Here is a 4,907-nt window from a genome sequence, read left to right on the forward strand (position 1 = left end):
GAAAAGAAAATATCCAGACATTTTGGTGGTTACTAGACCCAGGGCCTAAATTAATGCTAATTCTTGGGTACCCAAAACACCACTGTGGCTTACCAGTCAAAATGAAGGCTTACAGTGGTAAGGTGATATAGGAGTCATAGCTCAGGTCTGAATTACAGTTCAAATTGGTACATGGACCCACCCTGTGACTACTTCCCCAGTTTCTTGAGTGAATAATTAGAATAAATACAATTAACAATATGAAGAATTTCCATGTTGGTTTTTTGACATATGAGCTAAGAATCAATTATGGTAGGAAGGGATTCCTGGAAGCCCCTGGAACTTTCCCTATCAAAAAAGCAAACCAGAAGCAATACCATAACCCTGGGGAAATGGCCCTGGGCATTAATGCCACCATCAAAGACTTGAAAGAAGCAAGAGTGATGACAACCATCCCTTCATCATTTAACTCACCACTCTGGCCTGTGCAGAAGACAGATCTTAGAAAATAACTAGGGAGTATCAGTTCCACATCCTAATGAGGTGGTGATTTCAATTGCAGCTGCTGTCACAGACTTAGTATCGTTACTGAAACAAATTAATATGCTCCTGGGACTTGACATGCAGTTATTTCCTTAAAGCCTTTTGCATCATGAGAGGCAGTTTGCTTTCACCTGGCAAAGCCACAGTATATCTTTATAGTCTTGCCTCAAAGCTTTGTCAGTTCTCCTTCTCTCTGCCATGATATAGTCCACAGAGACCTTGTTCATCATGATATTCCACACAATATCACAATGGTACACTACACTGATGACATTATGCTGGCTAGAAATAATGAGCAGGATGTGGCAAGTAATTAGGTGCTTAATAAAACATAAAAACTAAAAGGTGAAAGAAAAATCCCATAATTCAGAAACTCAGAGAAGTTTCTAGGGGTTCAATGATTTGGAACAAATTAAAATATCCCCCTCCAAAATGAAAGATAAGTTGCTGCACTTCACACTGTGCCCCATGATTAAAGAGACACGATGCTTGGTAGGTCGTTTTGAATTTTGAAGGCAACATATACTTTATTCAAGTGTGCTATTTCAGCCCATCTAGAGTCACCCGTAAGATTATCATTTTTGAGTGGGTACTAGAGCAAGAAAAGGCTCTATTGCCAAGTTTGAGTTATAGCACAAGCTGCTCTACCATGTGGGTCTTATGATCCAGCAGATCCAATGATACTGAAAGTATCACGGCCTATAGGGATATTGTGTGGAGCCTCTTTTAGCACCAGTAGGAGAATCATGGGGAAGCAAACCTATGTCTTCTGAAGATTACTACTCTGCTTTTAAGAAAGTTTGTTTTACTACTGTGCCTTGGTAGAGACTGAATACCTAACCATGGGATGGCAGGGGATCATGTGGCCTGAGCTTCCCATCATAATGTGGATGTTGTTAGCTAGCCTAGTCATGAACTTGGACATGCAAAGCAGCAATCTATCATCAGACAGAAATGGTACACAATAGACTTAGCTTGCTTTAGTAGGTCTGAAGACAGAAGTAGTGTAGCTTGCTTGAACAGGTGGCTGAGACTCTTTCAACACCAACTCCACTTTCATTGCCTTCTCTCCCTCAACCCATACCTATGGTCTTCTGGGGGTTGTTCTAACAACCAACTGACCAAGAAAGAAAAAAAATCAAGTCTGGTTTACACATCGGTCTGCATATGTTGGTTTCATGCAAAAGTGGATAGCTAAAGCACTATAGCCCCACCAGAGGGCCACCCTGAAGGACAGTGGTCAAAAAGAAAAAAAAAATCCTCCCAGTGAGCAGAACTTCAAGTAGTACCTTTGGTTGGCCACTTGTCTGAACCGACAGATGGCCAGAAGTACAGACTTACACTAATTAATCAGTAGCTGCTGATGGCTTGGCTAGATAGGGACTTGGAAAAAACAGGTCTGGAAGGCTGGTGACAAGGAAGTCTGGGAATTATCTGTGGATGGACCTCTGGGAATGGGCACAGACTGAAGATCTTTGTGCCCTAGGTTAATGCCCACTGATATGGTTTGGCTCTGTGTCCCCACCCAAATATCATCTTGTAGCTCCCATAATTATCACGTGTTGTAGAAGGGACCCAGTGGGAGATGACTGAATCATGGGGGAGGGTCTTTCCCATGCTGTTCTTGTGATAGTGAATAAGTCTCATGAGATCTGATGCTTTTAAAAACGGGAGTTTCTCTGCACAAGCTCTCTCTTTGCCTGCTGCCATCCATGTAAGACGTGACTTGCTCTTCCTTGCCTTCCGCCATGACTGTGAGGCCTCCCCAGCCATGTGGAACAACTGTAAGCCCATTAAATCTTTCTTTTGTAAAGTGCCCAGTCTCAGGTATGTCTATCAGCAGCTTTGGACTAATACACCCACCAAAAGGCATCCATAGCAGAGGAGGCTCTTATTAATCAAGTTGACAAAACAATGTGCTGAGGTTATCAGTTACATTAATTATAATCTCAGTGCACATTCCCCAGCTACTATACCACTTGCTCAATGTGTCCACAAATAATGCAGCCACAGTAGCAGGGATAGAGGCTGTGTGTGGGCTCAACATCAGGGGATTCCCCTTACCAAGGCTGACAGGCACTACTGCCAACTGCCCAATCTGTCAAGAGCCAAGACCAATATTGAGGCTGCAATATGGCACCAATTCCATGGGTAACAGCCATCTACCTGGTGGCAAGTTGACTACATCAGATCTTTTCCATCATATAGGGGGCAGAGATTCATCTTCACTGGAATAGACATGTATTCTGGATATGGATTGCCTTCCCTGCCCATGCTTCTGCCAGTACTACTATCCAATCCACCTACTCACAAAATGCCTTGTCCACTACCATGGCACTTCCCATAGCATTCCTTCTAAGAATGGAATCAGTTTCCCAGCAAATGAAATGCTGCAATGAGCTCATGCCTATGAAATTAACATACTCCAACACCCAGAAGTGGTAAATCTAATTGAAAGGTGGAATGGTTCACTGAATACCCACTTATGATGATAGCTGGCAGATACCACAGTGAAAGGATGGAGTTCCACGTGACAGTACATGCTTTGAGCCAGAGTATACAGTTCTAGGAATCACAGGGTGGAAGTGGGAGTGGCTCCTTTCATGATTATACTTCTTACTTAAACTCAAGCTTGCTGGTTTGGCAGTCTTAGTTCCCAGGGGATCCTTCAATCAGAGACAACAATTGTTCCACTGATGTAGGATCTAAGATGAGATTGCCATCTGGGTTTCTGATGCCACTGAACCAATAAGAAACAAAAGGTGTAACTATACTGGCAGGAATGATCAATCCTGATTACCAAAGTGAGTGTATTGCTGGTACACAATGGAGGCAAAAAGGACTATTTCTGGAACACAGGAGATTCTCTGGGTGCCTGAGTATTTCCACATCCAATAGTAAAGGCTTATGAAAAATTACAGCAACCAAAACAGGTAGCACAGGAGGACTCAAGATTCTTCAGTAATGAGTATTTGGGTCACTCCACCAGGTTAAGAACTCTGACCAGCTGAGGTTCTGGCCAAGGGCAAAATAAATCTCAAATAGGGAGTTAAAAGAGGTTGAAGGTTTGTAGAAATGACGGCTATAGTAGCTTTGAATGTTTTCCATTTTCCTCTTGTATGTATTTATTCGTATGTTCTAACCATTTTCATTTTCTCCTTCCATTTTAATTTAATATACACGTTTCTGGAGGTTAAACTGACAATAAGATTTATTTATTTTTTGAGACAGAATCTTGCTCTGTCGCCTAGACTGGAATGCAGTGGCACAATCTCAGCTCACTGCAACCTCCGCCTACCAGGTTCAAGTGATTCTCCTGACTCAGCCTCCCGAGTAGCTGAGATTACAGGTGTCTGCTACTATGCCCAGCTAATTTGTGTATTTTTAGTAGAGATGGGGTTTCACCATGTTGGCCAGGTTGGTCTCAAACTCCCAACCTTCAGTGATCCACCCAAGACAGATTGGTCTGGATGTGGGGCTGCAGTGCTTTAGCTTTCCACTTTTGGATGAAACCAATGTATCATGCAGACCAATCTATCTCGACCTCCCAAAGTACTGGGATTACAGGCGTGAGCCACCGCACTGGCCACAAATCAGTCTTTTGATAACAGAGCATTTGGTGAACAGTGACAGAACTTGAGTAATTCATACAGCCAACAATGGATACAATGACTGCTGGTACTGGGCTTCTCGTGTTGGGGAAAGGGAGCAAACGTGACTTTTAAGGAAGTATAGCTGTATCTTGTTAAGTGGAAATGTAGAGCTGTTCCATTGTTGTTCAGAAGCGTCAAAGTGTGTAGATGGGCAAGTGTGGAAGCTGAGTAGCCAAAGGGGTGGACTGTGACTATTACCAACTTCTTGCCTCAGCTCCCAATCCACCTGTCATTGCCTGCTCTGTGACAATGATGCTGGACCATATGACGATTTCTCCTTTTATACACAAGGCTGGGGAAAAGGTTTAGAGAAAATAGTACTTAGAGCTCACACAAAGCTAGGAATTGAGCCTGGTCCTTCCTACTAAGCCACACTAGAAAGCCTCCTCAGAGGAGTCTGGCCTCAGTATTGGGGAAGCAGCACGATGTTTTGTAAGGTCACTGGCAGGATGCTGGAGGGATTTCTTTTCCTGGCTCTGGTTTGCTCCACTAGGGAGACACCCTCAGTGCCCTGCTCCAGCAGCTCACAGCTTTACAGTGGAATGCCACTAGTGTGGCAACCTCCTATGTATGGCTTACCCCTCACCACCTTGGATGACTTCCCAGAAGAATGCCACTGGTGTGACAAACATGGATGGCTTCCTTGGCACTCTCTCAGATGGATTTGCACCTACCATGAGCTTCTCCACCTGGAAGGCCAGGACTGCATGCTCACTAATGAGTTCTGAAATT

Source organism: Pongo abelii, chromosome 5 (assembly GCF_028885655.2).
Source record: "Pongo abelii isolate AG06213 chromosome 5, NHGRI_mPonAbe1-v2.0_pri, whole genome shotgun sequence".
Classification (NCBI taxonomy): domain Eukaryota; kingdom Metazoa; phylum Chordata; class Mammalia; order Primates; family Hominidae; genus Pongo; species Pongo abelii.